Here is a 25,152-nt window from a genome sequence, read left to right as displayed (position 1 = left end):
AAGAGATAAATAGGTACGTATAAATTTATTAATCACCCATATGTTTATCAACTCACAATATAATAAATTTTACATGTTTGACATATCGCAGGTCAAACACCACAACACTATGTGCTACAATGGTCATAAATTTCGCATAAAAAAATTGGATGACATGAAGAAAATTTGTGATTCTAGCATCACTGCAGTCTTTGAGGTGACAAATATTTCATTGAGAAATGACATACATCCTCAACAATCTCAAACTTGATATAATGGCATTTTGGATGATATACTTGAGTGTGACTTTAATTCCTTCAAATTAGTTTTGTTCGTCGTCAAATGGTACAGGCTACGATTGAATAAAAAATGGTCCTGATAGAACTGTTATTGAACATGATAATGGTTTTACAATGGTTAATATAAGGTCATTTGAACCAGTTGGGGATGAGCCCTATGTTCTTCCAAGCCAATGTGAGCAAGTATTTTACTCAGAGCTTCCACATAAACTAGGTTGGTCATTTGTTGTTAGACATGATCCAAGAGGAAGGACGATAAAGTATAATGTGATGGAAGAAGAAGATACCAAAGAAGTAGAAGATGAAGTAGATGATGATCAAAATCGACAGTTTCTCGATGATGATGATGGAGAAGAAGAAGAAGAAGAAGAAAGGTCAGAGAGAATTCTTACAAGAAGAAGGTCAGAGAGAATTCTTGCATGATCTCTGAATTTGAGCCTAAATCATTTAAAGAAGCACATAAAGATGAAGACTGGATCAAGGCAATGGAAGAGGAACTTGACCAGATAGAAAAGAATGGTACATGGTCTCTGGTATCCAGACCTGAGAATAAGAATGTCATTGGCACCAAATGGGTTTTTAGAAATAAACTGAATGAAGATGGCACAGTGATAAGGAAAAAAGCCAAATTGGTGTGCAAAGGATATGCCCAAGAAGAAGGGGAAGACTATGGAGAAACCTTTGCTCCTGTAGCCAGATTGGAAGGAGTTCGTATGCTTCTTGCATATGTAGCTTTTAAGGGATTCAAAATATATCAAATGGATGTAAAATCTACATTCCTGAATGGAATACTTGAAGAGGAGGTGTACATAGAGAAACTAGATGGGTTTGTCCTATCAGAAGACAACAACATGGTGTGTAGGCTACATAAAGCCTTGTATGGGCTAAAGCAGGCACCTAGAGCATGGTATGACCATCTCCACTCCCATCTTGTGAAGATAGGATTTCAAAGAACAAGTGAAGATAGCAATATCTACTTGAAATCATAAGGAGATCAAATTCTGATCCGTGAAGTATTTGTTGATGATATAATATTTGGTGGAGATGATAAGAGTCATGAGTTTGCTGATGAGATGAAGAAGGAATTTGAGATGTCCCTAATAGGAGAGATTAAATTCTTCATTGGACTGTAGATCCAACAATTGAAAGATGGTATCTTTATCACCCAGTCCAAGTATGTCAAAGAGGTGTTGAAGACCTTTGGCATGGAAGACAGTAAACCGGTTGGTACACTGATGGTGACCAGTTGTAAATTATCAAAAGAGGATGACTCAGCATTGGTAAATGAGAAGGAATACCAATCAATGATCGGTAAGTTGCACTATGTAGTACACAATAGACCAGACATTGCAAATGTAGTAGGCATTTTTGCACACTTTCAAAAAAGTCCAAGAGAATCCCACATGGTAGCAGTCAAGCGGACTCTAAGATATCTTAAGGGAACCATAGAGTATGGATTGTGGTATCCATACAGTAATGACTTTAGTTTCAAAGTTTTTACCAATGCCGATTGGGCTTGTAATGTGGACGACCGGATGAGCACAACTGGTGGTGCATTCTTTCTTGGTGGTAGACTAGTCTCATGGATGAGTAACAAGCAAAGTTGTATCTCTCAGTCTACAGCTGAAGCGGAGTATGTTGAAGCATTTATGAGCTGCACCCAGACAATTTGGATGAAGCATGTCTTAGATGGCTTCAAAGTTCCTGTCTCTGAATCGGTAAGTATATTTTGTGACAACACAAGTACTATTAACATTTCCAAGAATCCGGTTTTGCATGCTAGAACCAAGCACTTTGAGCTCAAGTATCATTTCTTGAGGGAGAAGGTTCAGAACAAAGAGGTTGTACTAGAACATGTTTCCAGTAAGGAGCAGTTAGCAGACATATTCACCAAGCCTCTACAGAAGGCTGCATTTACCTATTGAAGAGGTGAATTAGGGGTGCTACCCCTTCAAGAGGTGAACTAAAGGTATGTGCTCCACATCAGTCAAGTACTACATTATCAAAATCTTTTCAGGATTGATGTGTTGAAGGATGAAACTCCTCAGGGGGAGAAGCATAGTGGAACGTGGTAAGCTTGTGCCTCCACTTTGGCATTATTGTCAAAGGGGGAGAAGATGTGAAGCGGAGAAGATATCTATAGTATTGGGGGAGAAGATGTGAAGTGGACAAATATCTTTGTATTTTGTCATCAATGCCAAAGGGGGAGATTGTTGGCATATGTGTAGAGTATGATGGCATGATGATATTGTATGTTGTCATTGATGTCAATATGCTAAAGAGTGAACCAATATATTGAAGTAAGCAACTAGAAAGAGAACCGATATGATACTGAGAACTGGTATATGTGAGAACTGGTATAACATTGTAAACTAGTATATGTGACAAAGGTGAAGTGGTATGTTTGTTTGAGGTGAACCGGTATATTGGTGTGAGAACAGGTATATGGAAGTTTTGCATGACTACCGGTTGGTAGTCTCAACTTCAGGGTTTCTGGTTGAAGTGTTCCAAGCCTATGTGATTCAACCGATGACATCATGTGATGAGTTAACATTGTAATGAAGATCAGATCATGTTGCCACATCAGCCTTGTATGTGTGAAGGATCTTGCATGAAGGAGATTGATCCTATCCACCTCAGGAATGTGTGAAGTTTCTATAAATGGTGGAGAACGCATGATGGGTTATCAGCTTCCTGAAGTGGCAAAGAATGAATGATGGAGAACATCTTGAGATATGTTCAAGACCGTTGTATTCAATGCAGTATGATCAACGATCAGAATTCAACCGACTGAATTGGTAAACTTAAATGTTTAGGGTTTAGGGTTTATGCTACCGGCCTATCTATTTTCTATAAGGTCGATGATATGTTTCATTTAGAGGTTGTTGGCAAATTTTGTGTGTGTGTATCCAAGTGAAGTGATACATGATACTTGCCAGACCAGAGGAGTGAATAGATACCCGCAGAGTGTGATTGCAAAAAGAAGGAACTAAAGCAGATCTGAATTGGCATTGAGTGCTATTACCAGATCATTGTAATACCTATTGATCTCTAACCACTTCAACAGTTGGAAAATCCCTTAACAAGGTAGCTTTAACCAGCTTGCTGTAAATCCTTTAATAGGGTGACTCAAAATCATTGAGTTCTTGAAATTCTCTAACAAGGTAACCTTTAATAGGGTTTAACCCTTAACCAGGTATTTTAGCCATCCCTTAACTGGGCGATCCCTATAACACCCTAAAAAAATGGTCATCTAAACCATGAGCCCCTAATCTCGACAATGTCACCAAGGTCCTAACCAAAGGCAATTAAATAAATCTTGAGCACACAATTAATTCTTTAATCATCAATGTCACATGGCAAAATTAATCACTCAATATTAATTAAATCATTCCAAGTAAATCATTTTAAACAATTATCTTATTTATTTTAATTAAATATCTTTTGCATATTTAATTAAATAAATCAATTTGCCATTAAAACATGAAAAAGAGGAATTAATTTGAAAAATAAATCAATTTGTCATAAATCTTCAAAAAAGGAATTAATTGACCAAGAAAGAATTAAAAATTGAGAAAATAAATCAATTGGAGATAATCTTGAAAAAAACAAATTAAAAATTGATAAACAATCTCAAAGAAAGCAATTAAAACAATTAAATATTAAATTTGAATGAAATAGAGAATAAATCAGTTTTTTCTGATTTTAATCTTAATTTTAGTTCAATTTCCTTTAAAACTGAGAAAAGCATCCAATCACATCAATTCACCTGGATTGTGCTTCCTCTTGGAAAATCTTGACCGCTCATCATCATTTGATCTTAGCCGTTGGTTTCTTTCTGAATTTTCTATAAATTCAGGCTCTCATCTCTCATTCAAAAAGATCCTGGAGAATATATTGTTATTATGTTGTTTTTGCTCTAGGTTCATTGATATTTGTGCATTTAGATATTCACATACTAATTTATTGCATAAATATTTAAATCATTTAGCTCATTTATTGCTTAAATCTTGTTAGATTAATCTTGCATCCATCTAGCTTGAATTCATGCTCATATAGAATAAAATCCTTCATTTAGGTGTTGTCTAGTCACTGGATAGCTTAGCAATTTGAGAGCAATCTAAACTCGCATCTACTAGAAGGCAATGGGTTGATTTGTTATGGTTTTATTATTCATGTTTATATCTGTCTAACCATGCATGTAATGACTTAATTGAAGTGTTGTTCTTACAGATACAGGTCCAATTTTCACACACACATTTTCTGGCACCCACCATGGGGCAGAAAACTACTTTTTCGGCCTAAAAAAAATAAATCTTTTTATCTGCAGGTTTTGTCCGTACAGTCTCTGCGAAATATCGTACAAGTAGTTTTATTGCATCGTACGAAATTATATTGATGCCTACATTTTATCGTACAAAACAAGATTATATCCTGTTAATTATCGTATGAATCAGAATATGGACTCATACGAAACACTGTTTTTGCTATCTTATGTCGTTCTTTATTTATTTGTGACTTGTATGATAAAAGTGTTTTGTCATTCCATTTTATGAGGATTATCGTACGATTCTATTTTCTGATAGATTAAAAATAGATTACTTTTCAGGGTTTTTCTTGGATTAAATTTTGATTATGCTAACACTGACCCTGAATTGTCTTTTGTCTACCTGAGATTTTCACAGCCTAACTAGTTTCTTGCAGGACGCTTGTCAAAGAATCTATCAATCAAACATACGCCTGCCAAAGAATAAAAACAACATGACTACTGATACGTTGTTTTTGCAGGTCGCCTAAAGAGAATCAACCAAACATCGTGTATTCTTTAAATTCATTTTTTTTAGGCACCTAACTTGCTATCTAGTTAAAGAACAAATCTGTCTTTTGTGTTTTTAGAAAAATCTGAGAGGTAGGAGAGTATGCTCTTTTCTTTTACAAACAATCAGAAATCTAGACCCTCGAAGCTTTTTTCTAAGTTTTAAGATTTGTGTACCTTTAGTGGGCCTGTCACAGTGGGAAAAAGTAATCACCTTATGAGAACGACCCAAGTGAGTACAACTAGACCTGAGCATTCCAACTCACTATAATAAATAGGCCTCTAGTGATTAAAGTCTCAAAGGATGGGATTATTTGAGTTTTCTCTTTGAGATCTCTCACAGCGAGCATTTTGTAGGGCCTTGTGGTCTCAATCATGTTTACGTGACTATACCTTGTCGGGCTATAGGCCTCATTCATGCTTGCGTGACTTCAAGGGGTAATTTCAAATAGAATTCCTGACTAAAAACTATAAGATAGAAGCTACTTGATTCACCTCCGAAAGGTTGATAATCTTTGTGCAAGAGAGATAGTAACTCTCCCAAGACACTTGCCATATCGTGCCCCCATTAGCATTTGGAGTTAGATAATACGATGTTGAGAATCCATTGCGTGAGACTCAGGGGCCGTATTCTGATTAGCTATTGGGTGTGTACCTAAGTTAGCAAGCAAAGGTTTTCTTCTCTAGGCCAACTTCCATAGGGTTTGCATGTTGTGATTGGAGTTACTATTCATACTGCGTGTTTTCTATGTTTTCATCCCTGAAACTGAAACTGAAATACTAAAACTAGAGAAAACAAACCAACAAACTCAGTGATAAAACTCTATCCATGTCAAAGCTAGTCTATCCTGGTCAAAAAAAATAAAAATCAGTCCACCTCAGAATTGGTCATACTCAGTTGTCATACTCAGCAATCGAAAAAACTCAGAATTTTTAGTCTCTGTCCTATGAATAGTTGTACAAGTCTAGTAAATTGTTGTCCTACACCATATCTTGCGTCATATGAGTCTACTAAATTGTCATCCTAAGCTCAATCCTTTGTCATACGAAACCCAACAGTCTTTTGTTTCAAGCCAAATCCTATGTCGTACGAGACATAACTGAACATAATCATTTGTTGTTCGAGACCTACCTATTTGTCGTATGGTACTAAACAACAACTTGTATGAAACAAAATTATTGTTGTCTTGAATCTGTTTTACTGTCGTACGGTCTCAAAAATTCTATCGTATGAGTCTCTGATTTTGCCAATCTAGAATAGTTAGACCTATCCAAAATAGTCTACAACAAGCCTAACACTAGTTATCATCCTCTGAAGCATAAACAACCTTGATAGTGTACCTCTACTATTGCGTTGCACGATTTTGTCGATCATCTCTCAGCTAGTTCAAACAAACATCTTATCAAACCTAAGTTAACTTAGATAACATCTTACACAGGATATATCATTCCTCAAACCAGACCAGATCTTAGTTACTTCACTCAATCACTACGTTAAACAAACTACTAGCTACAATTTGATCTTGACTTCTGCAACACATTTAGCTCTCGGTCATGTCGGTTGTAAATGCCTGTTCAAACTAGAAGCTCTTCTAAATTTTTTTGACAAAAGTAAGAATCTCATGGATACCTTAGCTCCAATTCCCATGGCTACCTTTTCTCAAATGTTTCAAGATATCAAGGAAGAAATATATGACATGGAAATCCAACAAAATAAATTAATGACTCCATTTGAAAAACAAATGTATGATATCAAGTGTGAGAAACTTCAAGAAATGCTAAAACGATTATGTGATTTGACAAGCGAATACCAACAAGTAATTGACGAACAAAGACCAAATCTCAAACAAGCTCACAAAACACCTTCACCAAGACATAAAGACATTTCCTCCAAATATTCCCTAGATAGACAGTTTACACCTTTGGGGCAATCTATTGAGTCAGCTTTGGAAGAGCTTCTTAAGAACAATCTTATCATATTGCCTAAAAAGACCACATGGGGATGCGAAGTTGTGAGTAATTACTGTGCATATCATAGGCATAACAAACATAAGACTTCAATGTGTATGGAATTAAAACATAAGATTCAAGATCTCCTTGATGATGGTGTCATTGAAATTGAAGATCCTAACGACTCACCTAAAGAAAAAGAAGGAACTACTTCTAAGCATAATCAAAATCATGAACCTATGTCTAGAAAGGCTCCACATGTGGCCTCCATCTCTTCCATGATGTCTTCATCTCCTTCAAACAATGAAACTTCTCATGTTTACCTTCAAGGGCTATCTCCTATGGAAATCCAAGCTAATCCCAATACTAATAAAAGTTCCTCTAAAGATTTGAAAATCCCAGATCCTATGTCATCTTACACTTCAATTCCAAACATACCCACTCCAGAAGGCCCTTTCCAAAATGCTTCCCCATCATGCCAAAATATGGAGACCTTCCAAGAATCCCCTGTGCCTATGCACAATCCTACCCCTTCCTTAGAAGTGACTCCATGTCAAGAGGATAATCTAAAAAATGAAGAAACAAGTCCTATCATAGATCAAAATCAAGACACCAAAACTCCTCAATCCCATCTAATGATTGAAAAAGATCATATTTCACTAGAATCCCATGATGATCCCCTTATACCTTTCCATTTATTCCAAGATGATGCCCTTCCATCTCAAGAGAAAATAATCCTTTCAAATCCCATTCCTAGTCTACATCCTAAGCAAGATCATGATGCCTCTTCTACCTTTTCAAACAATCCTATTCAAAATGAAGAGTCAAACACCCTTCCTACTCTATCTAATGGTCATCTTCCATGTCAAGATCAAAGTATCCCTTCATCTCCTTGTCATAATCCTCCATTTTCACCTCAAGAGTCCATCATGCCCATAAATCCCTCTCACGATCCTATCATTCCTTGCAAGCCACCTCCACCTCAAAATGAACTTGCCTCTAGCATCAAAAGTAAGAAGAAACCCTTTGTTAAAAAGATCTTTCAAAGTATCCATTATCAAAGAAAAGGGTTAGACATTCATGAACAGGGTATATTAGAATGCCCTGCTATAAAAGAAAATCTTGATTATAATGGCTACATTTCTCACTCTCAAGATGTTGGTATCCCTAAAAAATCCTACATTTCTCCAGTTAAATCCAAACATACGCTTTACCCATCATCACTTTCATCCACTCTAAGTCCCTATAACCCTCCATCCCTTATGTAGGATCAACAAAGGTACACATCTTCGAGTACCTTCCATCCATCTAAAATACCTTCATATCATTCCTATCCATCCATACATTCTTTTCCTTCTCCAAGCAATTTGGATTCCACGCATAAAAGTCATAAATCAAGCAATCCACATGTATTCAAGGATCAACATGTCCCATCTAATCGACATGTCAAAACAAAGAAAAATATGATCTGAAAAGAAAAAGAAAAATGCAAAACTCCACAAAGGCCCACAAAGAAAGAAGCAAATTCAAAAGTTATATGGGTTCCTAAGGAATTTGTACAAGTAATGCGCTCTAAGGAACTACAAAAGCATGAAAAATCAAAAACCATGTGGATCCCTAAGTGGCTCCTTGAAGCACAAAAGTCTAAAGAAAAATCAAAATTAGCATCCAAAATTGTTGTTCCTCCATCCAAACCTTCCGATTCTATTCCTCCATCACCTCCTTCATCCATTTTTGATTCTTATGCCCCAAAATCTGTAACCTTTCCTCCATCCAAATCTCAAAATCTAAGATTCACTTCTCTTCCATATGTCCACCATCCCTCAAGGTGTGTGCCAATGTTGATATTTCCAACATTTCCATCTATCCATACATAATTCTTCCAATATCCCATCCATTATCCAACACCTCTTTTTCACCCTTCCATCCCTCTTATCCAATCATTTGCATAAATCCTTGCCCTAGTTTCATTTCATTATCTTGCCAACATCTTTGAGCATACGTTGATAGCCATAGTCTATTGCAACTCATATTCCAAGGGTACCATCCAAAGAAGCGAGATGATGGGGTCCTTCTTCCATCTCCTATCATGCCTCCATTATCTTCCAAAAAAAAAAAAATGATAAAAAAGTGAAAAAAAAATCAAAAAAAAAGAAGTAAAGAGAAATAATTTCGTCCATGAGTGAAAACCACTTCTTGTGGCGCCTTGGGCAAGTACCATGATGAAAACCTGGCAAACATGCATCATGTGTAATCCATTATCCTTTTACACTTTACACTAGGGGCAAGTTCCATCCATGTACATCCATCTATTATCCTTCTTCCTCCATTATCCTTCATCCTCCATTATCCCTCATTCGCTCTATTTACATGCATATCCCTTTTCCACCTTTGATCTTGACAAGGTTAAATATCTTTATAGGTTTTGTATGTCCTATATATTGCACTTGATCCAAACTCTTTAGCTCCTATCCATTGCTCGCTTACATCCTTCATTACCACCTTTGATCTTGATTGTCCTATTTGCCTCCTATCCAAATCTATTCCTTGATCTTGATCAACACTATGGACAAAATGCAAAAACACGCTTTCCACAAACCTCTTGACATGGCCACTTCTTTGGACCATATGGCTTCATTACGCTATATCCTTGCTTTGCTGCACTATATCCTTGCTTTAAATCGCTAAAATCCTTGATTTACATTGCTATATCTAGACCCTATGCTTGGATTAACGTTGTGAGATAGTCCTTGACAGAATCCACCATCATTCGCTTATCCATTCATGTACTCAAAATCCCTTTTACCTTGCTAGACACTAGGAGAAAACATTAAAAATTCTAAAAATCATAAAATGTCTTGAACAAACTCCTAAAAATCAGAAAATGTCCTGAAGAAATCCTAAAAATCAGAAAATGTCCTGAAGAAATCCTAAAAATCAGAAAAAGTCTTGAAAAATCATAAAAAGTCTTGAATAAATCCTAAAAATCAGAAAAAGTCCCGAAGAAGTTCAAAAAAAAAAAGAAAGAAAAGAAAAAAAAGAAAAAAGAAAGGGAAAAAAGAGAGAAAATGCCTTGGTGAAAACCTGGTAAACAGGCACTTTGGTAAGAAAAATGAATCTCTGCCAAGTAGGTGAAAACCTGGTAAATAGGTGCCTCTTGTACTCAAGCGCTCCATCTATCAATGCAACGTTGGCATTCCCACTTTCATGCAATTCTTTGATTTCATTTGTACATATATTTTAGTCACTTTTGTGACATCCTGGTTCTTTAGGAACCCTCATGGCTTGAAACCAATCATTGTCCTAGTCTTAGGTAATCAATAGAGCACATTACATGTCCTAAGCAATATCAACCAAGTCAACCTTACGCCAGTGAAACCTAGTCATCCACTCTGAGTCAGTTACCTGTCTCCTAACTTTTGAAGAGTTTTATCACTGAGTGCACAAGAAAAACAACATTACTGAAAACAATCACTAAACTGTTTGAGCTATGCGTGAAAATTTTCTTTGTGTGTTGTCTTTTATATTGGTTTTCGATTATTATCCCTCTGAGTAACTCGAGGAAGTCTATCTTCACTAAGAGGAGCAAGGATTGGGGGCATAATATTTTCTTGTTTTCTGCTTGTAGGAATGATCCCAATGATCTGGAAACATCTAAATTAGCTGGGTGTCTATGATAAGAGCCTTCACATCAAGGTGAAATCACCTCACATACCTCGACTCTACTTATTTAAATGCTACAGGGAGGTTCCCATCATTTCTTTGTCTGTTTTGAGGGAATTTCTTTCTCATGCAATCCAGGTCCATGCAAAATCTGTCCAAGGATATGAATGAAAAAAGGGTCATTTCGGACAAGATAATTAATATTGCACATGAAAAGAAAGGAACTCAGAACTCTAATCTGCCTGCTATAATTGTAAAATGCTCAATGATGAAAATTAAGCTTTTCAAATCCAGTGAATAGGTTTCAGTTGCATCTCATTTTGCATTTCATTCCGCATTTTGTGAATTTAGAGTGATTTCTGTATGATAACAATAATCCCTTTATCTTCTGAATGAGAGTTTGAAGCATCATCATTTCTCAGCTAAGTGGTTTCTTCTTCATCATGTCTCCGATTGATTACTTGTGTTTTGAGATATTTAGTTGCATCCATGAGCATTTAATATAGATTCATACATTCACTATTGTTCATTTGCATTCATATTATTGCATAGAAAAATAAACATTTGCATTACTCTTTAAACCCTTAGAATAAATATAGAATAAAGTATATAGAACAACATCTCATAATCAATCAACACAAGTACGATGAAATCAAATCACGAGCTTGTAAATCGACTGTCTTGAGTCCATTTTCAGGATCGAAATCAAAATCTGATGTCAACTCTCTCATCGAAATTTCACAAAATTTGGACCACTTAGTGTTTTTCATCAAAAGCTCATTCTCTCTTCTAATTGCGCTCAATTTCTCGTTAATGAACGCTGAATCTCAATTTAATTTCTACAAATCAACTTTGCACTCAATTTCTCGCTAAAATCTCAAAAATTCCTCTGAATCAATTTGTGCTAAAAGAACTTATCATCGCTAAAAATTGCCTATCATCATGAACCCTCACTATCTTTCAATTTCGCTCCCGAGGGGGCATACTCATGACCTTATGATCTCACTATCTTCTAATTGCGCTCAATTTCTCGTTAATGAACGTTGAATCTCAATTTAATTTCTACAAATGAACTTTGCACTCAATTTCTAGCTAAAATTTCAAAAATTCCTCTGAATCAATTTGTGCTGAAACAACTTATCATCGCTAAAAATTGCCTATCATCATGAACCCTCACTATCTTTCAATTTCGCTCCCAAGGGGGCATACTCATGACCTTATGATCTCACTATCTTCTAATTGCGCTCAATTTCTCGTTAATGAACGTTGAATCTCAATTTAATTTCTACAAATGAACTTTGCACTCAATTTCTCGCTAAAATTTCAAAAATTCCTCTGAATCAATTTGTGCTGAAACAACTTATCATCGCTAAAAATTGCCTATCATCATGAACCCTCACTATCTTTCAATTTCGCTCCCGAGGGGGCATACTCATGACCTTATGATCTCACATCTTCAAATGTCGATAAAATTTTCAAATCTTCATTGAAAGTCGAGCAAAAAAATCTTTTCAACTAAAGAAAATCAAAGAAGACCTCATTGCTAGGGGCATTTGAACTTCATCGCTTTATATCAAGTTGAGATCTCTCAATCATCTAAATCAAATCAATCTCTAGGGGCATATCAGTTTCATTGCTTCATATCAAGTTGATATTTGTCTTTTATCTGAATCAATCTCTTAATGTTAATCAGTTTCATCGCTTTTCATCAAGCTGATTATTCGTTTAAACTCAATCAAGGGTTTAAAGAGTTTCTTTGATCACACTAAATCTAAGCAGGTGTTTAGTTTCATCATTTCTTGATCAAGTTGAACAGTTTATCATCATCGTATCTTGATCAATCAAGTTCAAGATCGATTTTTATCATCACTCACTGTGTCTAGATCAATCAAGTTCTAGATCAGTAAGATTCGCTTCTTGATCAATCAAGTTCAAGTTCGGTATCTTTTGTTTTCTATCGTTCCTAGTTCAATCAAGTTCAGGATCGGTATCACTTTAATCAGACTTCATTCAACTTTTTCACTTCGAATCAAGCTTAACACCTCACTTTTAATCTAGTTTGTGATCAATCAAGTTCAGAACTGGTATCTCCTAGACATCAACTATTCTTTGAACCAATGCGTTGCTCACACATTAATTCAAAGAGGGGCAAATGTAATACCTTAAAAATGGTCATCTAAACCATGAGCCCCTAATCTCGACAACGTCACCAAGGTCCTAACCAAAGGCAATTAAATAAATCTTGAGTACACAATTAGTTCTTTAATCATCAATGTCACATGGCAAAATTAATCACTCAATATTAATTAAATATTTATTTAATTAATTAAATCATTCCAAGTAAATCATTTTAAACAATTATCTTATTTACTTTAATTAAATATATTTTGCATATTTACTTAAATAAATCAATTTACCATTAAATCATGAAAAATAGGAATTAATTTGAAAAATAAATCAATTTGTCATAAATCTTCAAAAAAGGAAATAAATCAAAAAAGGAATTAATTGACCAAGAAAGAATTAAAAATTGAGAAAATAAATCAATTGGAGATAATCTTGAAAAAAACAAATTAAAAATTGATAAACAATCTCAAAGAAAGCAATTAAAACAATTAAATATTAAATTTGAATGAAATAGAGAATAAATCAGTTTTTTCTGATTTTAATCTTAATTTTAGTTCACTTTCCTTTAAAACTGAGAAAAGCATCTAATCACATCAATTCACCTGGATTGTGCTTCCTCTTGGAAAATCTTGACCGCTCATCATCATTTGATCTCAACCGTTGGTTTCTTTCTGAATTTTCTATAAATTTAGGCTCTCATATCTCATTCAAAAAGATCCTGGAGAATATATTGTTATTATGTTGTTTTTGCTCTAGGTTCATTGATATTTGTGCATTTAGATATTCACATATTAAGTTATTGCATAAATATTTAAATCATTTAGCTCATTTATTGCTTAAATATTGTTAGATTAATCTTGCATCCATCTAGCTTGAATTCATGCTCATATAGATTAAAATCCTTCGTTTAGGTGTTGTCTAGTCACTGGATAGCTTAGCAATCTGAGAGAAATCTAAACTCGCATCTACTAGAAGGCAATGGGTCAATTTGTTATGGTTTTAATATTCATGTTTATATCTATCTAACCATGCATGCAATGAATTAATTGAAGTGTTGTGCTTATAGATACAGGTCCACTTTTCACACACACAATCCCTAGCAGGATCGGTTCCTAGCAGAACCTATTGTAATAGTCTTTAACTGGACTAGGCTCCTAACAGAGTGGACTTCTAAAGAGTTCAATAACAGCTTGTGGGTATTCATCCCCACTGTGGTTTTTCCTAGTTGGGTTTCCACATGAAAAATCTGTGTCATGTGTGATGCCTTTCATGTGATGGTTTAGTGTTTTGTGTCAAGCAGTAAATCATGTTGATGTAGCTGTTATTATATTTCTGATGATAGATTACCTATTCACGCATTAGGGTGAAATGGAAATGAGGTATTAGATTGTGTGGAAAGCTAAGTGTTAACTGGTTTATGCTTGTGTCAGTCATTCTTCGTTTTACTGGTTGTACTCTGTTTCAAACCGGTGTTACTGTTTGCCAATCAAAGTGCAGTGTTTGTAGTCTAACCGGTTCAGGAAAGTTTTATTATCTGTACTGATTCACCCCCCCTCGTAGTACCAGTTTGGTACTAACTGTTCATCATTATTAATCAGATTCATGTGTATATCAATGTATCATTCACCTATTAATTCCTAGCAACATTCTCAAATAAAAAAGCAAAGAGGTATGTTGAGTGCATATATACATTTTATGTTGCCATGATATAAGTAAGATATCAAACATGTAACTTAGATTGATTTGCAATTTCATTCATAAATATTAGATCTTCCTTGGAGATTTTTGAATGCATAATGTCTCGTTGATTTCATTATCTTTATTGCAAGTACTCTTTTCAGCATGAAACTCCACTCATTAAGGTCTCTTACTAAATGCAAGTCAGTTATCTTATCAATGATGATAGGTTTTGCATAAATTTTATGGGGAAATCTTATTAATAGCTATGGCTGGGTTGTTATATTAGGCCCAATATGGAAAGCTAATGTACTGAGAGGGGAGGGGTGAATCAGTAATTCAAATCCTTTCTTAAACAATATCTTCACTGTTATGCATAAGCCAAAAACTGTTGTAACATAACATAAAGCTAAAACAAATAAATAACAATCATACATGATTCACTCCATAACACATATATTTTGGTTATGCAAAAACTCTTGGTTAGAGAGTAAAACTGAGGTGGGGATGGCACCCACAACTTCACTACTGCAATAATAAAGAGTGCTCGGTTAGAGCTACATGTACAACTATTTTTGATAGCTTACCCTGTTAGGAGTATCAAGATCGTTAGATCTACCTTGCTAAAGGATTTTACAACACTTAAACTAAATGTTGCACCTGGTTAAAGGCTTTACAATTTATAGACTTTGTTAGAGTCTTTTACCCTATTAAAAATTTTACTTACAACTCAAATTATTACAATAATATCTTTACAAATATCTGCAACTTTACATCTGGAATGTTATAGCAGATTCTATGTGCTCAAAATGAGATTACCTTGCTTATAGCATACCTCGGTAACCCATAAAGTAACTCGGTAAACCCTTCTGTTTACTCTGTTCTTTGACTGTTCTCTAAAATGCTTCTTGGTGACCTCTGCGTCTCTATAACAGTCATAACACTCAGTGCTTTCTTATGTATCACACATGTCTTGCTTCATACACCTCTATATCTCTCTCCATCACACTTTTACCCTTAATCCATGTTGTATAAATAGATCTCTTATGTCGGTGACCTGGTTCATTGCTTCGATCTTACAAACACGATTTATCGAATGAATAACCATGCAAAATATTTCATTGGTTAGATGACCTCAATATCATACACAATCCTTAAGTACAATTTCCAATGTGATAACGGTTCTCTTGCTCCTTGATCTTGTAACACGTTTCCACATGTGTGTCTAGGTTCAATGAATCTGGTAAAACGTTTTACTCGGTGTATCATTATTGCTGCTCGGTAGACATGGAATGTTACTCGGTAGACAGCTCAGTGTATACTGGGCTCTGTGACTACTTTCTTCTATAACAGACTGCTCTGTGCATACCGACTGAATGTTTCGGTAGTAGTAACCGACTAGAGTATATAGAATGACTTTGGATATAAACTAATGGCAACTATTATAAGTAGTAACATGTTAATTGTTTTGTGAAAATATATACAAGTAGATTGGTACATTAGAGTTATAAACATTGTAAATTGTGTTTGAGATCATTTTCCTAATTGTAATGGTCAACCACCATTTTCCCAAGGCCACACCAACACCGTTGTGACACCAAGTGGTGCAGGAGCACCTAGTTGAGCAAAACTCCCATTTTTGAGTATTTAATGCTTTAATGTTTATAAAGTATTGTGTTAGGTTAATTATGTTGTTTTAGGTTGTTTTGGGTCAGATTTAGTGGTTTTGATCTCATTTTGGGCTCTAGAGATCAAGTTGTGCCTTTTAGGCCTTGAGTTGACAATTTTTGGCAAAAATGTGCAAAATTGCCAAAAATAGTTTTCTAGTGCTTTCCAAAGCATTGGAACATGTTTTTTAGGTGTTTTTAGGAATTTCTAAGTGGTTTAGACAAGTTTATAAGGTTAGGTTGTGAAAAATGCATCTTGGAGCAAGAAAAGTTGTCATTTGGCTTGAAAAGTTGTCAAAAGTTGTCATTTTTGGGTTTTTCTTGCAAATTGAAGTTATGAAAGCATCATGTCCATACTAAGGCTTCATAACCAATTGTAAAAACTATAACATGCCTCCCTTTTCCTTGGAAAGGGTTGGTGATTGTTAAAACAAAAGGTTCTTCAATAAAATCAGAAAATAATGGCTTTATGACTGGTTTTTGTATCTTTTAGAGCAATGGTCCGTACTGTACCTTCTTAATCCATACTATACCTTTGGGAAAGTGTTCATGGTAATTTTTTAATTCTTTTTAGTTGATTATGGCATTGGTTTCTTCAAAAAGTTTGATTTTACAAAATTATTTCTAAAACTGGGTGCGTGCTGCCCTGTCAAGGGTTTGAAGCTCCAAAATGACTCCATTTGACTAATCCATGCTTGGGATCCCACAATATGGATTCAGTAAAGTTGGCACTCATTTATATACTATAAATATGCTTTTTTTTAAGCCAAAATGGTGGTTGGAAGAAGGATTTGAGTGAATACTAGGCAAGTATTGATTACTCGGCTAGTAGTGTGTTTAAAACTCAAGATTTGCACCCAAAGTCTAATTTGGGGTGATAAAATACATGGGGTAGAGGTCTAGACATATGGCCAATGGTGTGTAAGATCAAATTTCCTCATTATTTGAGCTTGATCCAATCAAACTTTATCATTTTGTAAGCAAACAGTGAGTTCACTGTTTTTATGAGTTGTATTTGACTAAATGCTCATGGAATGCCTTAAGAGCATAATCCAAGCCTTGAATCATGAAGGAATTGTAATAGGAGGTTTGATAAATGTTTTAATACCTCATTGAGGCTCTATACAAGTTAATATTTCCTGTGTAATAGGTCCAAAGAGTGCAACAACAGTCTGACTGGTAAAGGGTAGCAAATTGACAGTCTTAATGACATTTCTCTCCATTTTCAGTTGCTTGCCAAGTGTTTGCTAAAATTCTTGTATGGAAAGGGTAGGGGAAGATCTAAATTTATATGGCAGAGGTATCCAAGAAGTATGGGAGGATGAAACAAGTTTGATGGAGTGAATCCATGGTGGAAGCACCCAAACCCTCTTGAAAACCCTTGTTTTGAGGCTACAAAATAGGACAGTCATAAATTAACCTTCCCAAGACCTCTCTTGGAACTAATTCATGATTTTGGCCAAAATGGTACTAAAAAATATTCACCTTTTTCAAATATTCCAAGTTGGGAGTGAGTAATGAGCAATTTAGTGTTTCAGGAGGGCTAAAAAGGGCTCTTTCTTTGTAGCCCTGTTTTGGGAAAAACTAAGAATCCGATTGGAGTAAGGTTTGGTGACCTTGTAAAACCTTTTGAAATCAGTCAAAATCAACCTTGGAAACCTTGTTAAGCCCTTAGAACACTATTTCAGACATTTGGGGGTTTGGACTTAGAATAGTGGATTTGAGTAACTTGAAGAAGCAAACTAGACAATGTTGCATAACACACAAATGGCAGTTTTTGAAAGAATGCTCAAACCCAATTGTAAGGAGGAGTTGGGGGCTTGTGAAACCTTAGGAGAACAATCCTAAATAGTGTGATAAAGTGGTAGATGGAGCCTTGGATAGTGCATAGCCTAAATTGGTGGTTTGATCCTTTGGTGGTGTATTTGAACAAGCAAATGACTATGAGTCTAAAACTAGGTTTGACTAACAAACCTTGAACAAAACTTTGCTGCCCCCACACGTTCATGTTGAATTTGCTAATATGCATTTGGAAACAACAAGTTGGATGCCAAGAGAAGGGGTTGAGTAAGTATAGTTGGAAGGGTTAAGTATTTTGAGTAGTTTTGTGCATGGGCAAGAGACATCACCTAGAAGGGAGTTTGTTGGGCAAGCCAACCATTGAGAATTTGACATGACAACAAGAGGACAGATTGGATATTCAAACACAATAGACTCTACAAGTCCTTAGCCAATAAATTGTTCATTTTGAGCAACTAGCCTTGTGAGTGCTTACCTACCAAGCTCCCTATCACCAAGGTTTGTGCATACTGGTGTAAGGGCTACTCTTAGGACATTTCATTACCATTACATATACAAACCTAGTGGGGTTTCCATACACAACTTGTTTGAGTAGGTAGTATTACTGGTAAACTTGTGATTGTCACAATTGGTACCCTTAGGACAATCATTAATATTTGGTCAATGGCACTTTTTTATGGCTTCTAAATGCTTCTATGGGGTGTTTAGGGGTCCCACACATCTCTTCCAACATTCCATCCAAGGCACTTCACTCTCACCTATATTATATTCCACTTTCTCTATGCTGCTATCCTAGATGTCTGATACATGTTGTTAACATTGCTTTGATAACTCCAAATTCATATCTAAGCTCATCCTAAGGTAACATGTTCATAGTCAATCAATAAGCTTTCTCTATGTGATTTCAAGTAAGTTATTGATCTATATAGTTAATTTTGTGATTGATTTGAGGGATACATCCATTGTCAAACCTTAAGAAAATTTTGTTCCATATCCTAGATTTATTTTGTTTTAATTCTCAGTGAGTACTTTTCAATAGTAATAAAGTGGTATATATCCTTATATTTCAATGACAAAAGATTAGTTATTTGAATAAATACATATAAACACAAAACATATTTTTTCAATCTTATCTATTACAATTAAATATATATAACGATACCATATTATACATATCCCCATTTATATAATGAACAATAAAGACTTCTTTATAGTATTATATATTCATTATAGCTAATAATGCTTACCAAAAAAAAAAGATAAGAGTTTATATGTTGAACCGTTCTTAAATAGATATGCTTGCAAATTGCTTTGATATATTATGTATAACAGATTGCTATAATCGAATTTTTGTGGTATACTCTTGGATCCAATACTCATGATTTTGGATTTTAGATAGCATGCCTCGCTAGATTACTTTGGACTATAGGTGTAGATTCATTGTGGTTTATGCTAAAATAATTCAAACAATTGTACATAGTTTATGGGTAACTTCACTTAAGAAACTCATGTCTCATCTCAATTATGTTCAATTACATTGTCAATTTGAAGATTTGGTCAAGTTTGAGGTAGGAACTCAAATTCCTCTATTTTTCAATTGAATTGATTTTAGTTTGTTGCAAATGAATTGTTGAGTGAATTAAAGTATTCTTCCAATTTAAATCTCTCCATTTGGATGATTATATGATTTGTATGAACCAAATTTGGAAATTACGATTATATATGAGGTTATGTTGTTCAATTCTATTTGGGATGTTGAAATGACAAATCGAGGGAGTATTGTATTATTGAGTTGATTAGAATCAAAAGGCTAATCTTGCATTTTCATTTTATGCACTTTGAAATTTCATGGTTTTTGAGGTCCATCAATTAAGGGTGTTTGTCTTGGTCCCATAGACTATTTAGTCTCGTGGACATCATTAAAATCTTTCATTCATTCATTCAGTAATGGTAATTGGCCTCATGACTGGTTTTTGGTCCAAACTTGGGAATTATTGAAAAGTGGCATTTGATGATTTTGAGATGATATTCTATTATGGAAACATTATAACATATATGTGAATTTTGATAAGGGATCAATTGGGATCCATTCTCTTGGTGTTGTGCCCAATTGAGTATGTCTTGCTTATGTATGAAAATGGCATTTTGCAATTGAGACAATTTGATGTATTTGAGATGTCTTGCATTTAGATATGGCATGAGCTTAGTCCTAGAGTGAGACTAGGGAGTGGCTCCCACTCGTGTCCCTTGTCTACAAGTGGTATGCTTGGCATTTGTGTTTGGGGAGTTTTGTAATCAAGTGATAACATAAAAATAGACTTGGGTTAAAACAAATAACAAGAAAATTGGTTCTTTGAGCACACTTTGAGGGCTATCACAATACCAAGGGTGTTTTGGGAAGGAATGATCACACATGGAGCATTGGGACTTGTGTGAAGAGGCATACCCACTCACACAAGGATTATGTGATCATTGTTCTCGTTCACATGAGAGAATGTTTGGTTCCATATGGTCCATCCTCATGTAGCACATACGATGAAAGGCATGCCTTCACATGGAGCTTTGGTACTTGTGCAAAGAGACATACCCGCTCATGTAGCATAGGGATTGTGTGATTGTCATTCTCCTCCATATGAGAGAATGCTTGGTTCCATATGATTCATCCCCATGAGCACATATAATGAAAGGCAAGCCTGTACATGGAGCGTTGGGACTTGTGTGAAGATACATATGATGACACTTCCTCCACTGCACTCTAGAAACTAATGCCTTGTGTAGTTTTAAAGTAGTGACCCTGTGTGGATTCATGACTTGGTATCATCCTTCTCTATTGATGTTGCAATGTATTGTTCCATTACTTGTGTCATGTATGCATCATGTATGGCATGTGTGAGCATATCATCCCCCTTGTATACTTTGATTGACTATTTGGAACTATCTCCACAAGCACGATGGGGTGGACCTAAGGGTTCCATGTGGTCGGGTGGCATTGCAAACCACCGTTGGGGATAGATGGACTCAATTTGTGATCACATAGGAGAGCACTTCCACCTCCCTCAACACATGTTATTTCTCTTTCATCTATTCTTGCAAGTTGCAATTCAGATGTATATTGAAATAAGCATTGGAATCATTGATGATATGTATATTAAACACTCCAAATGGAGATTGATGTAATTGAACATAATTGATATGGTTTATGCTAACTTCACTTAAGTATATTATGGGACCATAACCCATAGGTCCCAAGATCAATTTCATAACGAAAAAATAAGATATCTAAATGAGTTGAAAAGTTTTAGGAGTAAACATGTGGGCATGTTGAACTATACAGGGGGAGAGATGACCTTTAAAATTTTATTTTTTTATACCAAAATTTAAATTCAAATACCCTAGTTACTTAAACAAAAGAAAGGTTGGAACTATTTTATATCAAGTGTTTTGTGGGTGGTCATAATGCATTTATGTTTTCTTTTAAGATGCTAGTAACATTATTTTTAGTAATATCTTTACCTATTATACTTTTCTATTGGACTCGATCAACCCAATAACCTTGTACATGTGATTTATTTTATTAAAGAGGATATTCATGTAGTCCGAAATGCATGATTATCATCTTTGAATATATGTTGAATATATAATAACAAGTGACTACTTAGTATGAGATATATATATACACTATCTTTACCTATTGTACTTTTCTATTGGACTGGATCAACCCAATAACCTTGTACATGTGATTTATTTTATTAAAGAGGATATTCATGTAGTCTAGAATGCATGATTATCATCTTTGAATATATGTTGAATATATAATAATGAGTGACTACTTAGTATGAGATATATACATGTCATTCAATAGGTATATGTCATGTATTGACATAGGATGACACTTTATATGATATTATCAATTTGGGATATACTTATAAGAAATATGTGTATATATAGTAGATAAATTCATTTCATGTATATATATAGTAGATAAGTTTTGGTAGCTCCCAAGAAAAACTAACTTAGATAAGGTAGATAAAGTCATTTCATCTCCCTGATCGGCTTTAAAGGCTCTTGTATTTGGGTTAGCTAATTCCCTATCAACACCATTTTTAATAGGTTTACTAGTAATCGATGGTTCATACAGTCCTCTTAGGAGTTGGACCATCTCAACCATGGTGTGCCTAATCATATTAGCTTGAAACTAGTGCACCTTATCATATTAGCTTCAAACCTATGCCCCCTATTGGTAGCTGATGAGGATAGAATATCATTCGTTGTACATATCAATGAGGTGTGCTTTACGTCTAGATAATAATATTTTAAAAAAAAAATTAATTTTCATTGGAATTATGATGGAGACTAAGCTTTCCATTGATTATGGAATTGTCGGACCAACAACATTCTCGTCGGTGCAAAGTTTCTAGAATCTGTCAAAATTCCGACTTAAACTACACAAACATCCGACGAGGATGTTGTATGTCCGACGACACTTCCTTGTCGGACGATCGTTGATGCATATTAATGGACCAACGACAAAACCGTCGGACAAACAACATTATTGTCAGTGCAAAGTTTGAGACTTCTATCGACATTCCGACGCAATCTAAACAAACATCCGACAAGGATGCTGTATGTCCAATGACTATTTTGACCAGAAGAGCGATCATACCCGCCGTCAATAGAGTCCATGGGGTCATCCTACTTCCAACGGTCAGAGGCATTTTCGACAAGTTAGGCGATGAGTTTTCGACGGCTACTTTTGTCGGCAGTCCAATGAAAAGTAGTCGCAATTCCAACAATCTATCGTCGAAAATTAGCCCTGAATGTACTAGTGCCTTGGAGAAGGTACATAATTTTTTGGTGAAGAATTATATGCTGAGGGTTGCCCAAGCTAGATATTTTGACCCTAAAGGATGCATAAATGATATTAGAGTGAACAAATTGAAGGAGAAGGGATAATTTCATTCTTTTGTAGAAAGGGAGGACCTAATAAGAAATGCCCATCCATGTGAGGTAGAGCAGAGGAGGAAGAAGTGGGACCTCATGAATAAATTTGAAAGAGAAAGGAAGCAAGGGGATCCCAATTTTCTAGGTTCCTTCCGACATTTCAGGAATGATTTTGCTAGAATGTCTGTCATTATAATAAAGGCAAATGATATAATCAAAGATGAGTTGCAAAGAAGAAAGGCCAGGGATAAAGGAGTTGAATATAAAGAAAAACCAATTGATCCATATCCTAAGGCTCAGAATAAGGAAGCATCTGCAGAGTCCTCCAAATGGGGTATATAGAAGGATGAGGGGGTGACAACAGAGTAGGTTAGAAAGATTGAAAGAGGAAAGGCTAAAATATTTGACTTTGTAGATATCTAGGAGGATTTTGATACTTTGGTGTTGCCACCTTCTCCTCCAAGGGAAACAATCCAAGATGATGCAAATTTCAAAGTTTTCAATGATATAGACATGGCTCTCATGCCAAGCACAATCCCTGTAGAATAGGAAGATGATGAGAGGATTGTTGCTTCAAAGAACTTTTTGGTGGATGATAATTTTGTTAATACCCCCGAGTTTAGATCATTTTGGCTAAGAGAGAAATTGAAGAACATGTTTGATGAAGAAATCAACAATTTTGATAGGAACAATTTTGATTGCACTCCTCAAGAGGGTAGAGAAATGCTAGTGAAAAGCAGAGTGCTCCTTATCTTGGGGTGGAATCTTGAGAGAATTTTCTTGTTAGATCAGATCATGCAGCAGTAGGACCCCAATTTTTCTAGAGAGTTTGGAGATGATGGCTCTGGTGTAAATATAAATTCAAAAGATTTTGCTTTATGGTCAAAGGCCCCTAGCACTAAAAATCCCATAGTTTTGCAAGGGGTGCAACATGGGATGTTGTTGTAAGGACCTTAGAGGACACTATTTCTTAGGAGGCTGTAGAAATTTCCAAGCATGCAACATGATTTGGTCAACTACCAGTAGAGGATTTAGAGCAAAAATGCCTTGCGTGTGAAGTAGGGTACCTGCAGCTGCAACATCAACACTCAATAGATCATTACAGGCATCGTTAGCAAATTGAAATAAAATGAAAGATAAACCATGACAAAGCAACCTATCGCTTCCTAAGAGATGCGAGTGTGGATTTTCTCTTAGATCTGGATGAGCAATCCTAGTGACTTGAATAAACCTAGACGAAGGATTTAAAAGGATATGATATGCAAGTTAGATGAGTGTATGATTATTCTAGATTGATCCAAGAAGCTAATTAAGCTAATGATATGCATGATTAAGCTAGATGAGGGATTCAATTTAGCTAGAATATGATCAAATTAAGCTAGAACTAAGATGCAATTGCCCATAACAACAATGCTAAACTAGAATGCTATAAATGATGTGCCTATAGTAACAATCATTAAATGATATGCAATATGGGATCCTTTGTGCTCCAAAATGGGGGACATTTATAGGATTTCCAAGGCCAGGGATGAGGTGGCAGAAATCAATGGTCAAGATTGAGTCTGAAGATATCAAGGGTCAAATTGGAGGAGGTTGGAGAAGAGGTTGGAGGGATGGACACTTGTCATCTATGTGGTGACAAGTGTCAATGAGCCATGCTCATAAGAGGGAAAGTGTCCAAGTGAGGAGACATGTGGCATAAGTGCCATGTGTCTCAAGGGGAGAATATCCAACCCATAGGAGGTTAGGATAAGGAGGTTAGGATGTGCAAGATAGGATAGGGTTAGCTAAACCCAGGATTAGGTGGAATGGGTTAGGTTGGGTGGTTAGAAGTTAGGAGGCATGTGGGGAATTTGAATTTGAAAATTCAAATAATAGGAAACTGGCTAATTAAATTTCAACAACTCATAAATTGATTTGTTTTAATTAATTAGGGGATTAGAAGAAATGAATTAAATGGGGGGAGATTAATCAATTTAGATTAATTAATCAAAGGGAGTATTGAAATGAACTTATTTAATAATTCCTTAGATTTATTAATAAGTAGTTGAATGGGGGATTTAATCAAATTGCTAATGAATTCAATTAAATTGGGAAGGGGGATTAATTAAATAATTGCTGATTTAATCAATTATCTTTAGACCATTTTTAGGTGTATACATTTTGCCCCTCTTTGAAGTGAGGTGTGATGACGCATTGATTCAAAGAATAATCTCAATTTGATGATGTTGAT

The sequence above is a fragment of the Cryptomeria japonica genome, chromosome 4, assembly GCF_030272615.1.
Source record: "Cryptomeria japonica chromosome 4, Sugi_1.0, whole genome shotgun sequence".
In the NCBI taxonomy this organism is placed as follows: domain Eukaryota; kingdom Viridiplantae; phylum Streptophyta; class Pinopsida; order Cupressales; family Cupressaceae; genus Cryptomeria; species Cryptomeria japonica.
Note: the sequence above shows the minus strand (reverse complement) of the source record.